Genomic DNA, 18,612 nt, shown 5'->3' with positions numbered 1-18,612 from the left:
GAAGGGAGGGGCCTCACCAGGGAAGATTATACTGCGGTTGCTCAGGGATGCAGGGGGGCAGTCAGGAAGGCCAAGGAGGAGATGGAACTGGGACTAGCTTCCCAGATCAAGGACAACAAGAAGTCCTTTTTTAACTACATAGGGGGCAAAAAGAAGGTACAGGGTAAGGTGGGGCCCCTGCAAGACGCACTAGAAAATTTGGTCGTCACACCAGATGACAAAGCTAACTTATTTATCGACTTCTTTGCCTCCATTTTCCTGAGCAGGGACCAGACCAGCCCCCCCACTGGCCCCCCCTCAGGCCCTAGGGGAGGTGCACCTAGGCCAAGGGTCAGTGAAGACCTAGTCAGGGAACTTCTGGAGGGTCTGGATGATCTCCACCCCAGAGTGCTGAGGGAATCAGCTGAGGTCATTGCAGGACCCCGGCACGGCTTTATGAGCACTTGTGGTGCTCTGGTATGGTGCCAGGGGACTGGAAGAGGGCCAACGTGGTTCCCCTCTTCAAAAAAGGGAGGAAGGAGGACCCAGGAAACTATAGGCCAGTTAGTCTTACCTCAATCCTGGGTAAACTTTTTGAGAGAATTATCCTGGTTCATGTCCACGAGGGGCAAGCGGGGGAGATTATGCTTAGGGGTAACCAACAAGGGTTCATTAGAGGCAGGTTCTGTCAGGCCAACCTGGTGGCCTTCTATGACCAGGTCACCAAATCCTTAGATGCAGGGGTAGCAGTGGATGTAGTCTTTCTGGACTTTAGGAAGACTTTCGACACTGTCTCACCCCATTCTCTTTAAAAAACTGGGGGACTGTGGTGTCGACACCTACACAGTCAAATGGGTTGCCAACTGGCTGGAGGGCCGCACCCAGAGAGTGGTGGTGGATGGGTTATTTTCGACCTGGAGGGATGTGGGGAGTGGGGTCCCCCAGGGCTCGGTCCTTGGGCCCGCACTGTTCAACATCTTCATCAGTGACTTGGACGAGGAGGTAAAAAGCACCCTGTTCAAATTTGCTGATGACATTAAGATGTTGGGGGACGTGGGCATGCTAGAAGGGAGGAATAGGCTACAATCAGACCCAGACAGGTTGCAGGGGTGGGTGGATGAGAATAGGATCAGTTTCAACACTGACAAGTGCAAGGTGATGCACCTGGGGAGGAAGAACCAGCACCATACCTACAGGTTGGGGAATTCCCCTCTTATCAGTGCAGAGGCAGAAAAGGATCTTGGAGTCATCATTGATGCCTAGATGAATATGGGCCGGGAGTGTGGGGATGCAGGCAGGAAGGCCAACCACACCTTGTCATGCATCCACAGATGCATCTCAAGCAGGTCCAAGGAGGTGATCCTCCCCCTCTATGTGACACTGGTCAGGCCGCAGCTGGAGTACTGCCTCCAGTTCTGGGCGCTGCACTTCAAGAGGGATGTGGACACTCGCATGATCAGGGGACAGCAGGGCAGGCCCTACAAGGAGAGGCTCAGGGACTTGAACCTGTTCAGCCTCCACAAGAGAAGTCTGAGGGGGGATCTAGTGGCCTGTTACAGACTTGTCAGAGGGGACCAGCAGGCACTGGGGAAGTCCCTGTTCCCCCGAGCACTACCAGGAGTGACAAGAAATAACGGTCACAAGCTGGCAGACGGTAGATTCAGATTAGACATCAGGAGGTGCTACTTCATGGCCAGGGCAGCTAGGATCTGGAACCAACTTCCAAGCGAAGTCATGCTGGCTCCTACCCTCGGGGTCTTTAAGACAAGGCTAGAACGAACACCTTGCTGGGGTTGTTTGACCCCAGTACTTTTTCCAGACAGGGCAGGAGGTCAGACTTGATGATCTGCTTAGGTCCCTTCCAACCCTACAAACTTTGAAACTATGAAATGCTCCACACAAAGCAGCTGACTTCGGGCATCCATCACACTGATCACATAAGAGTGAATTTACCTCGTATATAACACATTTTTGGTATAAAAAGGGTCATTGCATAAGAGTGTATTCGCACATACAGAACCTGTATAAAGTGAGGGAAACCTGTATTTCCCAAGTACACCCAGAAACCCACCGGGGTGCTAAATAGCTCAGTGAGAGTGACTGTGGTAGGGTTTAAACCAGTATTTACCAATAAATGTTAAGTATGATATTTAGTTAACTATTTAGATAATAGTTAATGTGGTAGTACTATACAAGAGCAATCTTACATTTCATTCTTACTTGGCTACTAACGATTTTCACCAGTTGACAATTGTTCTCTTACTTCAGTTGCCCCCAGTACACTAGCCAAGGACTGGGCCTTTACATTTCGTAGAGTGCAGCAGTTGTGGCCTTAATATGGATGCTTCACAACTGGTTGCTGCTTGCATCTCCTTATTTAGCTGGTAATCCTAACTTAAATTATGATTTTTCACATTTTTACTGAATTTCTGAGCAGATGGCACATTTTATACCTGCCTCACTTTACTACTTTTGTAGCTACTCCTTGTATTTCTTTAGGATTTAGAACTTGATGCTGGGGGACTGAAAAGTAGTTTCTATTTAGGCTGCTAAGGCAATGTGTGTAAAGAGCTGAACAGAGGAAGTCCATTGCAGGGCACAGCAACAATTTCTTCAAATTTCTGGAAAATAATGCTAAATATTCTTGAGTATTATCTGCTAGCACCTTATCTACAAACTCATTATTTACACATAAAGAAATCTCAGAATAATATGCACTAAGGTTGTTAATTAGTGCTTAAATGCCGGAAACTGCAAAATATTCATAATCTTGTCTATTTCCTGGTAAAATATGCAATCTTTCATAAAAATTAGTTCCTTTCCTGAGGACTACCAGATAAAATATATACTTGTATTTTAAAAGAAAGATAGATGTATCTGGATGATTTCAGATTGGAGTGAAAAGATAGCTATAAGTAGAATTATAGTACATTTAGAAGAGCATTATATGTTAGGATCTAACCAGTGCAGCTTCTGTAAGAGAAAAATCATGTGTCACTAATCTATTATATTTTTAGTATGATTCAATAAAATAGTAGATAAAGAAGAGTTAGTTGATATGATTTTTTTTTTTCAACAGGCTCTTGACAAAGACTTGCTAGGGAAGGTCCCTCTCCTCTCCCCTCTGACCCCCATAAAGAAACAAAATGCTATAAAAAGCATTGCCATTAGAAATTGATTGAAATGTAGAAAATAAACAAGGATCCATCTTTTAAAGAGACTGGATTCAGGCTGGGAAGGTTCAACGTGGCCTGGAGCAGCACAGAAGATTGAGCTGCATGCAGCTATGCAGAGTCATCTGTTCCTTCCACTATCTCTGCTGTCCTCTCTTGCCTACACTTACTTAGCCCCTCTGCAGTGAAGGTATCTGCAGCAGGGGTAAGCATAGGTGGCTTGAACTTCCTAGGGATGGAGATTGGCCTGCAGCAGGGAATCACGTCTCAAGCTCTGGCTCAGTGTGGCAAAATATTTCCAACCCCTGGACTAGATGGACCTCACATCTCAAATACAACTATTCCTATGGTGATTTCTGTGGAATCCTGAGAAAAGATTTGGGTGTCTGTAATTTCCCGTGCGTCTCCCCTGTGCGTTGGGTACATGTGGTTTTCTCTGACTTTCATAGATTTCATAGACATTAGGGCTGGAAGGGACCTCGGAAGATCATCGAGTCCAGCCCCCTGCCTGAGGGGCAGGAAGTCAGCAGGGGTCATAGGATCCCAGCAAGATAAGCATCCAAATTTCTCTTGAAGGTGTTCAAAGTAGGTGCTTGAACCACCTCCAGCAGCAGTCTATTCCAGGCCTTGGGACCTTGGACAGTAAAGAAATTCTTCCTTATGTCCAGCCTGAAACCGTCATGGAGGAGTTTGTGACCATTTGACCTTGTCACCCCTTGGGGTGTTCTGGTGAATAGATGTTCCCCCAAATCCTGGTGAGCACCCCTTATAGGTGGCCACCAGATCACCACTGAGCCTGCGCTTTTCCAGGCTAAAGAGTCCCATAGGTCTCAGCCTCTCATCTAAGGTTTCCTGACCTCTGATCATGCACGTGGCTGTCCTCTGGACCCTCTCAAACTTCTCCACATCCTTTTTGAGTCGTGGAACCCAAAACTGGGCACAGTACTCCAGCTGCAGCCTTACCAAGGCTTTACTAGCCACAACATCATATTGAAGGCTCATGTTCCTCAAAGACTTTGCTGTTGCTTTGAGGAAGAAACAGGCTTGTTAGTGGGTAGATTCTGGTCAGACTACCAGGGGGGTTGTAGCAGGGCACTAGGGTGCCTGCTACTGAAGATAGAAAATGGCTTAGCTGCCATTTATTAGGGCAACAGGTGCCAGTGGTTATGGGAGCTGATTAGATCAGCTGACTGACAGGGGGTGGGGCTTGGCCTTCATAAGGAAGGGAAGGCTGAGGCCAGACACAGTTCCCCTCTGGCAGCCGCAGGAGCAGGAGCTCTGCGGGTGAGCTGAGCAGCCTGGGTCAGTGGTTGCAGCCTGACCACTCTGACCGGCTGCAATGATGCAGGGGTGGAGAGAACCCTGATGGAGGTATGTGAGAGAGCCAGCATAGTTTTGCAGAGTTGTGATTATTACACCGGAGAACCGGGCGAGGCTGTAGGGGTGGAGGAGGCCTCAGCAGGAGCTTCCCAGTAAGGTGGGGGAGTTCCTGGCACCACAGAGGGTGCCGTGTTGGGTTGTCCCAACCCCAGCCCATTGGGGTGACTTTGGGAAGAGTCTAGTAGAGGCGGAAGCCCAGTAGGGCGCGGGCCCAGGAAGGTGGGTCTAAGCAGTGGGGGTGTCCTGACCCCAGCCCAGCGTGGGCATTACCGGGATGGGCCCCAATTGGAAGTCCCAATTGGGAAGAGCCCCAGTGGGGTGTAGGTCCGAGTCGGGCATAGACATGCTCGAGTGCGGGCGGAGAGCACAAGGGGCACAACCACAGGCCTGTGTGCGGGCATAGAAGGCCCGAGTGCGGGCAGCGAGTGCAAGGGGCATAAGCGAGGGCCCCAGTGGTGGCATAGAAGGCCCAGGGTGGGCAGCGGAGCGCAAGAGGCACGATCACAGGCCCGAGTGCAGGCAGCGGAGCGCAAGAGGCACGATCATATGCCCCAGTGTGGGCATAGAAGGCCCCAGTGTGGCCAGAGAGCACAAGGAGTGTGAGCAAAGGCCCCAGGGCAGGGCAGCGAAGCGCAAGAGGCACGACCACAGGCCTGAGTGCGGGCATAGAGACTGCGGGGAGTGAGTAATAGGCTGGTACGCGAGTGGCCGCGGAACATAAGGGAGGCAGGCCCAAGTGGGGCACTGCCCTGTGAGATACGAAGCCCTGAGAGGGGAGTAAGCCCATTGGGAAGTCCGGGCTGGGCGAGAAGCAGTGCAATCAAAGAGCCGCCCCAGGAGGGGGTGTGGGTATTTGAGTTGGCCCCGGGAGAGGACCAGCATCGGGACTCAGAGAAAATCCCGGCATAGTAAGATCAGCCCCGTGCCAAGAAGGGTAGGAAGGCAGCCTCCACTGACAATACTAAGATCAAAGACATGGCGGGTGAGATAGAGGGTGCATTCAAAGCCCAGGTTGGCACGGTAGGCAAGGGCACTAGGGGAGGCCATGGCACCCCTAGGTCGCCCTGCCACAGGGGTCTATGCTTCCAAGTCTTTGCTGTTAAATGGTTTGTTATTGGGAGGAAGATGGTTGGTCCTCTTCCCCCCAGTGCCTTCCTTAGCATCCTAACTGTCCTTTCTGGTTGGGGCTCTGCCTCCCCTATACCCTGCCTGACTCCAACCAAAGATGCCGTTGTTTGGGCCGTTGGAATTGGTGTACCGAGCACTTTGGTGCTTGGGCTCATTAAATTTGTGATGGTGGGGATTGGGACGTTGTTTGGCCTGAACGTTTCCTACTGCCCCCTTGCCTTACTTATGCATCTTCCTGATGTTGCATTGTCCTGTGCCTAGGCATCTGGCTCCCTATTTAGGCTCTATTTGCCTTGGGCCTGCCTGGGTCAGCGGGGGACCTCCCAATGGGTCTTCACTTCCGGTCCTCCCAATGGGTTTTCCACTGGGCTTTTTATCCTAACTTCAGGGGTCTGAGCAGCCGATCAGCCCCAGCACGCTGCCATAAAGTGTGCGCACACTGATGTAGGAGCTGGTCCTGGCTGCTTCTGGTCTGTCTGTTTTTTTTTTTTTTTTTTTGCCATGGGATCTCCTCCTGCTACAGTTTCATTTTCACTGTGCTCTGCTTCTGGCGCAGCTTCCTGCTGGCTCTGCTCCTCGCCCAGCTGAGGTAAGTTTTTTTCACAGTATCATATGTTGACTTGACAGAACAATATTTTATTCTATAATGTTAAATATTTTGTTAGGCTAGGGACAGAAGTTACACATAAACTAGTTGACATGATCAGAAATTGGTTTAAACCTGTAACAGAACAGAAATTCAGTACATATAAGCTGCTTTCAAAATGGCTGAAATTGGTTTAAGATAAACCTGGTTGAATGTAGTATTAGACCTAACTGATTTAGGTCAAACCAGTTTACAAAACTTCTGTCCCAGACCCCTTCCTGGTTTAAATTAACTCACGGTCCCCCAACATCCCAGGATGCTTTGCAGCCCTGGGCTGGGCTGGGATGGAATGTCTGCTCTAGCAGAGCAGAATTGGCCCCACCAGTCTCCTCCCTAGTCAGAGTATTATCACTGCTGTGGCTGGCTCAGAAGGGGAGTGGGTGGGAAACCCTGCTCTGAAGTGCCCCCTTCGGCTGGAGTGGGAAGCGTGGCTAGACACAGGTAGCCTGAGGGGAAGAGGGGGTTGATTTTTCCCCCCTCCCTCCCATCTCTTACTGGTGTGGAACCCCAGCTGGGGTCTGCCTGACTCCCTCCCTCCCCCACCCGCTTGCTTCTTGATTATTGAGAGTGGGGTCATGGCCAGCCCCCAGCCCCAGGCCTGAGGCAAAGGGAGTGGGGATCACTGAGAAGCAGGGCTGGCAGGGACCTCCAGAAGTCCTCTACTGTTCAGTATACCCCCTGTCTGAGCCCTGGCCAGACCCTCCCATACAAGGACAATCTAGAGTGGAGGGTTTGCTTGCAGTGCCCACAACCGAGAACACCCACCGGGGGTGGGCTCTGTACTGCTGGGGAAAAAAACCCACCAAGGGATTCCTGCAGCCAGTTTCCCATCCCTGCCCCGCAGTGGGGCCCAGCTCTGTGCCCCTCCAGCCCTAAGCCCTGAGGCAGCACCACACAGAGCTCCCCCAGCCCCATGGTGGGGGAGGAAGAGGGGGAGAGCCACCACAGTAGCTCCATGACATTCTGGGCGTGGGGAGCCAGGAGCAATCTGGGTGCATAGCTCCTACTGCCCCAGCCCGAACTGCAGCTGGCTGGGAATGGCCAGGCCTGCATGTCCTGGCCTGGTCTGGCTCCTCTGCATGGACCCTTAGCAGCACCTGTGGGCCAGCCTAGCTCAGCTTTGCAGCCCCAGCCTGAGCCCTGGACAAAGGGGGGAGATGGGGCTGGGCCCTTCCCAGCTGACTGCAACTCAGGCTGGGGCCAGAGGAGCTGTGCACCTGGATTGCTCCTGGCTCCTTATGTCCAGGTTGGGCTGGGCTGTCATGGAGCCACTGCAGTGGGCAGGGCTTTCTCCCTTCTCCTCCTCCTCTCCTGCCATGGGGCCAGTATGGTTCTATATCTAGTGCTGCCTTGCAGCTCAGGGCTGGAGGGGCGCAGAGCTGGGCTCTGCTGTGGGGCAGAGGGGGGAAAACTGGCCACAGGAAGCCTCTAGTGGCCTTTTTTCCCAGCAGTAGAGTCCTCCAGTGTGTGTTCTTGGTTGTGGGTGCTGCAAGCAAACCCTCTGCTCTTTAGAGTGTGTTTGTACAGGAGGGTCTGATCAGGGCTCAAGCAGGGGCTAGACTAGACACTATAGGACCTCTGCAGGGGTGGGGGTTTTAAATCCCTCCCCAATCAAACTCAGTGCCTACTGGGGTTAGCCATGCCCCTCCACCCCAGCTCAGCTTCCCTCGAGCCTTCTGGGCACTACAGAAGGGAAGGAAGGGCTCACTCTAGTGTTCCCCCCCCCCCACAGTCTGAGCCACTGCAGGCCTGTGGCTGAATTTCCGGAATCAAAAGTGAATGTCTGTTCACTTGCTTCTCAGTTCAATCTATGTAGGTTAGACTAACCTGCAAAGATTGAATTGATTTAGGCTTCCTAAATGTCTGTATTTAATCTTTGTGATCATTGTATTTTCATATTTGTCTTGTTGAAAGACATGTTTAGCTGGTATTTCAAAAATATCATGGTTAATCTTGCAGTTTCATGAACTGCAATGTCAGACTTTGTTTAGATCCTTTTTTTAAAATTTAGTTTATAGCCTACAGCTCCATGTTTTATTTTGATCAGAATTATAGGTCTAGTTTAGGCGCCAGGGTGCCCATATTTACATACTTACTTGCAAAATGAGGACAAAGCCAGACTAAATTCCAGCTTAATAATAATAAAAAAGACCAGAATAGCAAAATAACAACCAGCATCCCTTAAAAAAACCTTAAATCCAACATATCAGTGAAAATTGACCTTAATATTAAGGCAAATTCATACATTTAGGCCTCAGAATGTATGCATTGGTAAGATGCAGTAAAAAAGTGAATATATCGTGAACAGAATCCTTCTGAACCAGACTAACTTGAAACTTGGGGATAGTATAGGTCTGATGGTCTTATTTCCTCCCCCCACACCAAATGTAGGAGTCCTTATGTGTACCTTTTTTGTGTGCATACATAAATCACGCTCCTAGAGGACAGATCCTGTTCCACCTGTTAGGCATCTATATAGTACTTAAACATTTAAATAATTATATTTTACCCTGCTTAAGTCTCTGAAAAAGCATTAATGCAAGGGTCATTGGTGCTTTTTGTGACTTAGTTTTAAAACTAAGATCAAGGCATATTATTAAAAAAAAAGTATTAATGGTTTTTCAGGGAGCAGGGAAGGGTGGATCTGATGCCTAGTGGCTGTGATATCTTCCTGTAATGTATGGCTCCTTTGGGGGATAGCAATATGCTAGTGCCAGAAGCTATTTCTCCTTCAGTAAAAGTAGTAGCAACCTGTACTGTGGTTTTGAAGATTTTGGCTTCTATCATCGTTGTGAGACTTGTGCTCCTTGCATTCATACATATGGTTAAGAAAGGGCACTGAAATAGCCATGTACATGTGTTTCTATGCCACGTTTGCCTGCCCCTGCAGTAAGTGCACGTGCAAAAGCCAACAGTACACACAAAAATGAGACTTTCTCTAGAAGCAGTGAGGAGTTTCCTCAGCACACTGCAAGTGTAGGAGAAATGTACATGCTATCCCTTTCAGCATGTATGCATATTTATATAAATTAATTCTCATATTCCAGAGGCCAGATCTGTCAGCCTACATCAGGGGCGGGCAATTATGTTGGGTGGAGGGCCACTTAATGAGTTTTAGTGAGCTGTTGAGGGCCACCTGGGTAGTCCTGTGCCTTGTCAGTTGTCATGCCCCCTTGTTGCCATCTTGAGACTGTAATTCATAGTGATATAATGATGAAGGGCATTCAATAAATGCTTTGCTCAAGATTCAATGTTGCCTAAATGCCAGTTACAGTGCATCTAACAATGTTTGGTACATTGTTAAAGTGCCATAAAGGTCTCCAGAGAACTGTGAAAATGTTGGGTAAAGGGGCTCTGGTCTGGTCCTCCAGGTTGGGAGTAATGTGAGGGGTTGGTAGTTCACCCATGTCAAAAATTTCAATTACAGTCTACAAGAGGAGAAACCAGATGGAAACAATGGTCTGAAAACTTCTGAAGTTGGAACAGGCAATGATCCATAAACCATAAAGTGAAGATGATGATGATGATGACAAAAGGTTATAAAAAAAAAATCAAATTAATCTTCCACAGCAAGTCACGGGTTCTACTAGTACTTGCTGAAATGCCCACACATCTGGGCACTTTTGGGTTTGTGTGTAAATTGGGCCCCTGAATTGTCTGTCTTGAAAAATGTTAGGTAATCAAGCAATTCAAGACTTCTTTGCAGTACATACACGAGGGGCAAAGGCTGCAGAGTCTTATTCTGGCATTTCTAACTCTTGCATTTTTCACACTCCAGCTGTGATGTTCTCTGAATGTAGGGCTGTTAATACATTGACAAGCTTGCTTCTGTCTTGATGGAGGGGTTTTGTTTGGGAATATGTCTCTGGTCAACTAGCATGATAATCTCAAGTACTTTCTGGGAGGCCAACAGCATCTACTGTAACTCTTCTTCTAAGAATACATATTTTGGGGGCCTCCTGTCAGAAATAGAGGAAGCCTGTGAAGTTAATTAGTGCAGGTTGCTATTCATGCTGTATTCATTGTCACATATTTCAGCTGCTCTTTTCTTTACCTCCAATGTAATCCCTCAAGAAAAATAGAAGATTTGCTGTAGGGAATGGTATTACAAATCGCCCCAGCTAAGTAAAGGGCTATGTTAGAGTTGCTATGGAGTCTTTTTTTGTTTTTGTTTTTTTTTTAAAGTTGGTTTAAATTAAATCGCTCATGGGAGAGGTTTTTTCACATTTTATTATGAGTTCAAGTGAGACAAAGGATCTGTATAGCGAAGGATTAAGAGGAAAGGACCAAGCTAGTTACAAAAGCATTGTGCCTTTTAAATCCGCAAATGGAAATGGTCTAGCAAATGATCCTGTTGTTATACTGTAGCCAAATGGGCTAGAACATAGTTTTTCCTTTTCCCTTCATGTTATATTAAATCTTTTGCTTTCAAAACAAAAAAATGTTTTCACAACATTCCCGCCACTTTCTATCAAAGCATTAAAACTACTTGGGGAAAACAAACCACATTTTCTTCTGGTCCTTCGAAATGTCTAAATCCTGTAAGAGGGCTGGTTATTTTAGAAAGGTTTTTATAAAATACATCAATTTCTCCCTGTGTTAATAAAGAAGCATTGGCATGTTTAGGCCTTTCCCTTTAAGGATCAATAATGAGAAAAATACTTAAGTGCTCTTATCTGTTCCATAATGCCCAATGGTCTTGCTGGACAAGATTGCCAGGTTGTAATAAAGAAATGCAAGCTCTAGAACTCTTGGTTCAGAGATGATACCTTTATTAGACCAACTAAGAAATCACAAAAAAAATGTATCTTTTTCTGCAGGCTTTAAGGCTCACATGTCTTTTCTCAGGCTCAGGGAAAATTAAAGGTGGTAAAAAGTCCCTATCGGTAGAAATATATATAAACAATTTAATGCACCAAACCTGAACAGAGGACCTTCCCTACTCACCTACTATTACTACATCCTTTCCCTACTGACCCTACAACCTTCCCTACTCATCCCACTACTCATCCAGTGCATCGGGTTAGTTGAGTCTGCTCTGCACATGAGCTGATGCATCCAGTGCTGTGTCATGTACATTTGTATAAATGGCGAAATGCACGTCAGCACTGAGAAAATGGCGGTGATGTGCTTTTGAATTAAAACACCTTCAATGTATTTTAGTTCAAAAGTGTGCCACCACCATTTTCTCAGGGCTGATGTGCGTTTCATCATTTATACAAGTGCATGCGTCGCAGCACCAGATGCTTTTAAAATACCCAGTGCTTCAGCACAAACATATGTACAAATGCCTGGAAGACTATTTGTAGTTGGTAGATAACGGACACTTTTTAGATCTTTTTTTTTTTTATGTATTCCCTAAGGTAAAAATGCTATTGAATTAGAAACTGTTTTTTGGAAAAAACATCAGTCATAAGATGCCAAGAGAATGTTTTCTTTGTGGCTGGAGGATCAGTGTTGCAGCTGTGTAATGTACAGTCCACAATTAATACATCTGTCTCAACAGGAATTATAAAGTTTGGTATTTTTGTTTCTTTCTCTAGAGCACTTGGGCTCTGATTCAGAAAGGTACTTATGCTCAGCAGGTCTTCTTGCATACATGTTCTTAGCTACCTGGTTTAAGAGGGGATTCTCTATTATGACTTAGTTAATATCATATTTCAGCAGGACCTCAGGTGGTGCTTGGAACTTTTCCCTTGCTTCCGCCTTGTCTTGTGTCTACGGAAAATATTTTGTATCCTTCCTCTCCATCTTTCAAACATGTTACAAATATATTTTGCTTTCAGTTTCTTTGAAGTTCTCTATCTTGCCCTGTTCTTTCAAATTACTTCCCTTTTCCAGAAGGGTGGCAGAATGAAAAGTAACAGATGAAATGAAATGTATTTTAAGACTCAAATTCTATTGGGGAATAGAAAAATATGTTGGATGCTAAATGAGTAACATACCTTATGTATAAAGAGAAGAAATCACTACAAATTGGGGTTTGATTGTCCACAAAGAAATACAAAAAAATCAGAATAGTAGCATTTTACAGTCGCTTTTCATTTAATTGCAAAATAAACATATAAAGATGCACAATTGTGAAGAATCAGCTTGTATGGCTTCATGGAGCCCCATTGACTTTGGTGGGTCTGTTCCTGAGTGTAACAACTTGGTATGGTCAGTAAAGAATTGGGTTAGCAGAGAGACTTCTTGAAAAGGATCAAATAGCAAGGAGTAGCATATAGCAAGAAGACATGCTGATCTCATTGTATTTGGAATTTGAGACCAGCAGTTGCCTTGGAAACAAAATGTTGCAGGTTGCAAATTCTTGTAGCTGCATGTGGGTAGCATGAAAGCAAACCTTTGGTTGTGTTTGCTAATCTCATGTGGTGAAGGAACAAAGACAGCTGTTGAAGGGATGTACAGGAATCCTCAAGAGCCATCTTATCTTTAGCTCTTGCAGAGAGTGGGCTGAGGTAATTTATTTATAACATGCTTCTCCAGGGAAGTTTCAGCAAAGTATAAATATCTTGTTTCCATCAACATCCACTCTCTGATCTTGAGGAGAAGCCTGTGGGGGCTGCACAAGACAAGAAAATGAACAGTCAAAGGTAGGACGTTATGGTCTGTTAAAGACAGCAAACAACCAGTATTTCCCAGAAAATAAGAATCCCGTTATTGTAAATTCCAAACTGTTGGCTCTAAAAGAAAGTCTGAGTCTTAAACCCACTCCCTCTCCTTTTACAGTCACTTCTCTATACACACTTGAAATAACATCACACTTAAGGTCTTATAGGCCAGATATTCAAAATGACTGCATAATGCATGCATCTGTGGGTGCATCAGACTGCTGAAGCCAGGGGTGGGCAGTTTTTTGGGCTAGAGGGCCACTCAAGGAGTTTGGTGAGCTGTTGTGGGCTGGGGGCAGGGGTGCTGACCCAGCCTGGCAAAATGGTGAGGGAGTGGCGGGTGAGTGCGCAATTGATCCTATCTGGCCTGGGCCCGTTTGCCCTGTATATGCTGCTGGGGCCACCAGATGGAGCAGCCATGGAGACTGGCCCAAGACCCCCACAGGCAGGATGCACTTGGCTGGGTGGATGGGATGGGATGGGGCTGTCGGTGGGTGGGGTGTAGTGTCTGGGAGTGGCATGGGTGAGTGGGACTGGGATTGCAGAGTGGAGACAGTGTGAGGCTGGGACTTGGGCCTGGGGCAGAGCTGAGATTCACTTCCCAGATGGTTGTGCAATGCGTGCTGGTTCTGTGGGAAGGGACATGTGAGGAGTGGATCACAGCTCTGCCCCAGGCACTGGCCCTGTGCTGTCACTGCCCTGCAATCCTGGTCCTGCCTGTGTCCCACCTCTGGATCCTGCTCCCTGCCCAGACTGGTCTCCATGGATGCCCTGCCTGCTCGCTCCATCCTGGGTTCCCAGCAATGGTTGTGGGGTAGATGGGGTAGGGTGCCTGGACAGTGGGGGTTGGTCTGGTATTGGCAGTGGCAGAAACACTGGCAGTGGCAGCCTGGCAGAGTGAGTCACTGCCACACGAGCTGCCGGGAAGTTGAGTCCAGCTACCATGCTGCTCTGACCCTGCTGCACCTGGGACCAGCTGCACACACCATGTCGCAGTTTGCCTCCTGCACCTGGGCCAGGAGAGGTGGAGGGACCTGTTACGGGCCAGATAGTATCCCTTGGTTGGCTGAATCCAGCCCATGGGCCGTATTTTACCCACCCCTGGCTTAAGCCAAGTAGTTTTTAAAACATCAATGGTGACACAGAAAAGCACAGGTGAGTCATTCCAGATGATCACGAACATCAACTCTAGGACAATCTGTACAAAGGAAAATGGTAAAGCTTAAGGTGATTAGAGACTTGCGCAGCAAGCCATATGAGGAAAGGCCGAGGGATCTGGGACTCTTCAGCCTGAAAAAGAGATGGCTGAGAGGGACTTGGTAGCAGCTTACCAGTATATTAGGGGAGTACATCAAAGGCTCAGTGAACAACTGTTCACCAGGGCACCCTTGTGGGAAAACCTGCTTGGTGCAGGGGGCTGGACCCAATGATCTTGTGAGGTCCCTTTTAGCCTTACAATCTATGAATTGATCTAAGGTGAAGTGGGTTGCAACTCAGTAGGGAAAGAACAAAAATGTATGCATACATCCACCAGTGTGTTTGTCTCTATCTAAGATGATCAAGTCATGTGGCCATAGGTCTTAGTCTTTGGTAACTAGGATGTTTGGGGCATTGAGGCAAAGTTATGGTATTCTTATTCCTGTACAGTACATCTGACCATGGCCTGTCTTGGTAAAGTCAATGTTAAAATAGTTGAAGATCAGGAATATCCTCTACTTGATTTAAGGATTCTGTTTATTTTTGAGGGATCACATAAATAGTTTTTAGATTTACCGTTTTTTCTTTTGTTTGTTGTTACCTTCTGAAGTATAAGAGAAGCAAAGATTGGAAAAAAGGCAGATGTGAAGCCAGCATTGAAATGTTAGCTAAGAGATGTGTCTTGAGTTAAGATTTGACTGTTGTGGATTATGGCTGGAGTCTGATGTATTCTGCTTGTTGTACCCTGCAGAGACATTCCAAAGCAAACAATTTTTCATTTTGGTGATTTTGTTTCTTTTCTCCATGAGTTTCAGATGCCAAATGACTGTCATCTTTGGTTGATCTGGCGGCTTTTTTTCCCTTAGTTCTCATTTGGCTTCAATTTTCTGGGAACTCGAGTAAAATATTGTCTATACCAGAGAGTAGCATGCCTGGTATTTTAGAACCTTTCTTGACGTGTGTCTGTGCTGAGGATGCGCAATACTGTGTGGAGATGAAGTAAGCAAAAAAAAAAGGCACTTTGCTTGGAGGAGTACTTTATTTTTAAGAGAATTTGAAGTAGTGTGTCCCAGGGGATTAAGATGTTATTTGCTCTTCTGATGTGTGATCCAAGTAGTGTAGATAGAAAAATAAATCATATCCTATCTGTAATTTCTTTGCAACTGGGTGCATATGTTGGCTATGAAAGGTGCAACAAATATCATGCTAAAACTGCAGTGAACTCAGATCTCTCACTCTGTCTCTGTCTCTCTCTCTCTCTCTCGATATTTATAGAAATATATCTAGATAGATATAGCTGTATCTACAACTATATAGATCTAGATCTATATATAAAGTGATACATAGATAGAGATAGAGATATATAGGTATCTTTTCTCATATATAATGTGTATGTATATAATATAACAATTCACATTGCTTTCAAGCTTTAAAGGAGGAATATTCGATAGTCATGATTACACATATAAGTGCCAATTTTACCAAACATTCTGCCTGTGAGTAGTCCTATTGAACTCAATAAAGCAACTCCTGTTACTAAAGCTACTCACGTACATAAATGTATCAGAATCTAAACCATGGTATTTGCAGTGGTTGTACTAAAGCTAATATTTTTGGGTGTTTCTTGTTTCTCTCTATTTCTTGTTAAATATAAAAATAATTTCTCATTTATGTTCTGAGAGAAATTTTTGTTTAGGGCACAGCACTTTTTTTTTCTACACATGGATCTTTTGTTTTTTCAGGATTGCACAGCTGAGCTGAAGCATTTGGTTTTCAGTGACACTCTGCTTCTTACCCCTCTTCCAGTTGAGTTCACTGAGGCATGTGAAGGAAGTTACGTGCTCTACTGAAAGTCAGACATGAGTTATGGGTACAGCTGGCATTAGAACTATGACCCTCTTGATTTTGAGTCCTCTGTATGACTGTAAACTAGAACAGTAAATCCAAACGCTTCAAACTTAGGCCTGTGTGATCATTAGCATATGGTACTGTTTCTTTAAATGTGGTTATATTGTGTGCCTTCTTAGTCACTATGTTTCCTTTCAGTTTCTGTTTCTGTTCAGAACAATAACAATAAAAGCTAAGTACAGATGTTCAGAAAATCCCTGGTGGAAGTGCTCAAATGATCACACTTTGCTTACAGTGCTATGAGTTAGAGTGGGAATGAACCAAGCAGATGTTTTCTGTTTGGGGAGGTGGGGACCCAGCGGGGCTCAGGGCCTGCCTGCACTGGCCAAGGCTGGCAGGAGGCTGCTGGAGCAGCCACTCTTCCAAGCCTAGCCCCACCTCCAGCTGGCAACCTGACCCAGCAACTGGGGGAGGGGGGTAGCACAGCCTGTACAGCATGTGGGCTCCTTACCCCCACTGGGCTGTGTGGAGGGGAGACTGGCAAGACACTTGATGTGCCTACCACTTTAAGAGGTCAGGCAGCCTGCTGAGCCACTGGCAGGTGGGGGTCAGGGCTAACTGCAGAGTCAGCTGATCCAGGAAGGCTGGCAGATGAGGCTAGGCCTGATCAAGGGAGTCACCTGATTGCAAGTGAGTCTTCTGATTGGAGAAGGGCTGGGTTTAGAGAAGATGTAAGCCCAGACCCTGAGGACAGAACTCTTGCTGCAGAGTTGACTTCCTCGGTGTAGTTGGGGAACAAATATGAGGCCCCGCCTGCACTGGGGGAGTGTGTGGTGGAGGAAAGTGCACTGGAGGAGCCTACAACTATCACTGAGTGAGCTGAGGGCCAGCCAGGTAACCAGAAGAAGAGATGCTGTGTCATCGTAGTGGGCAACTCCCTTCTAAGAGGAACGGAGGGACCCATCTGTTGCCCAGATCCCATGGTGCGAGAAGTTTGCTGCCTGCCCGGAACCAGGATCAGGGACATCATGGTGAGGATTCCTGACCTTGTTCAGCCCTCTGACAACTATCCAATGGTCCTCATCCATGTGGGAACAAATGATGTGGCCAGAAGTAGTCCAGACTGTATCATGAGTGACTACAGGGCTCTGGGGGCCAGGCTTAGGAAAATGGGGGTGCAGGTCTTCTTGTTGATCCGCCTGGTCAGTGGTCACAGTAGGCATCACGTCACTGTGTCAGAGAAGACAACCTGTGGCTCTGGCATTGGTGCCATTGTGTGGATTTTGGCTTCCTGGACCATGGTCTGCACTTCCGTGCAAGGGCTTCTTGGAATGCGATGGGCTTCATCTCTCCGCAAAAGGTAAACCTCTTTTCTTACAGGTTGGCTGATCTCCTACATCAGGCTTTAAACTAGGTTCAACAGGGGACGGGGAGGTAGGAGATGGAGGAAATCCAGGACCTACAATGTATGAGACATGCAACAGAACATCCCAGATAAGTACTAAGGGGCCCATTGGGCATCACAATGGGGGGCACCAAAGGCACCATTCAGAGGGCTCAAGTGCCTATATACTAATGTTAGGAGCATGGGAAACAAGCAGGAAGAATTCACACTCCTGTTTGCAGTCAATAACTTCAATTTAGTGGGGCTCACAGAAACCTGGTGGGATCCTACCCATGACTGGGCAGTATGTATTGAGGGCTATAGGTTGTACAGATGGGACAAAAGGGGGGAGGGGGTTGTTCTCTATGTTAAGGAGCATTATACATCCACCCTAATCAAAATGGGATCAGAGAAGAAAGTTGAGGCATTGTGGGTTAGGATACATGGAAGTTGAGGGGAAAGGGACTTGGTGGTATTGGGGACGCTACAGACCACCACATCCAGAGGAAGAGCTAGACTTGGAATTCTTGAGGCAGCTGTCAGAGGCCATATGGTCTAGGGACGTGGTTGTCATGGGGGACCTAAACTACCCTGACATCTACTGGGAGGAGCAGTCAGCCAAATCCAACCATTCATGTAGGTTCTAAACCTGCATACAGGACCTTTACCTAACGCAGGAGGTATATGGTCCCACTAGGGGGGTTGCCCTACTGAACTTGGTGTTGGCTACTGGAGATGAGCTGGTAGGGGAGCTGCAGATTTGTAGTCACTTTGGGGACAGTGACCACCAATCAATCAAATTCACCATATGGCATAGGGTGGGTAAGATAACTAATAGGGTGGAAGTGCTTGACTTTAGGATGGCTAACTTCAGGGTGCTTAGGAGTTTAGTCAATGATGCACTGCAGGATAGGAGTATTTGTGAGATGGGAGTCCAGGAAGGGTTGTTGTTCCTGAAGGAAATGATCTTTCAGGTACAAAGGGAGACGATCCCAGTGAGAGGGAAAGGGGGCAAAAAACTTCCTTTGCTAAACAAAGAAACCAGGATACTCTAAGGGCAAAAAAAGAGGCATATAAGTGGTGGAAGTAGAGGGAAGCTACCTAGCTACCTACTTGGCCCGCACTTGCAGGGAGGCAGTTAGAAAGGCCAAAGCAACTATGGAGCTGAGGCTGTCAACACAAATTAAAGGCAACAAAAAGTCTTTTTTTAGGTATATAGGGAGTAAAAGGAAGGTGCAGCGCAGCATAGGACCCCTACTGAACAAG

Source organism: Crocodylus siamensis, chromosome 3, assembly GCF_052110815.1.
Source record: "Crocodylus siamensis isolate JL-2025a chromosome 3, ASM5211081v1, whole genome shotgun sequence".
NCBI lineage: Eukaryota > Metazoa > Chordata > Crocodylia > Crocodylidae > Crocodylus > Crocodylus siamensis.
The sequence above is the reverse complement of the archived record's forward strand: the minus strand, read 5'-3'. Positions refer to the sequence as shown.